The following is a 424-nucleotide window of genomic DNA, read 5'->3' on the forward strand; positions in this document are numbered from 1 at the left end:
TGAGGTTTAAACTTAAAATCCCTATGGAAAAAACTATGGAGACATCAAGTAGCTATCGTATGAAACTTGAATGAAACATTCAAGTATGTATTTATCGTATTTTGGCGACATACAACATCCTTGTGTTATCCGGTTACCCCTCTTTTAATTTAAGCACGTTACTCACCTCAGTACCATCAGGCTCAGCCTGCTCTTCACGACCTCTTTGCTTGAACTTCATTCCTCCCATGTGCATGACGGAGGCAGTGATCTTGTACACGTTCTCTTTCTCTTCCTTGGTGAAACCAAGGATGTCGAAAGCTTGCTGTGGGTCAAGAAATGAATAGGGGGATTAGGATACGTCTTCCAAAATGGGTTGAGTAATCTGACCTTGACTGAAAGTTTTTAGGTCTGTAAGTGTGGCCTTTTAGGCTTCATTTTTGAA

Source organism: Diaphorina citri, unplaced genomic scaffold, assembly GCF_000475195.1.
Source record: "Diaphorina citri unplaced genomic scaffold, Diaci psyllid genome assembly version 1.1 scaffold80269, whole genome shotgun sequence".
In the NCBI taxonomy this organism is placed as follows: domain Eukaryota; kingdom Metazoa; phylum Arthropoda; class Insecta; order Hemiptera; family Psyllidae; genus Diaphorina; species Diaphorina citri.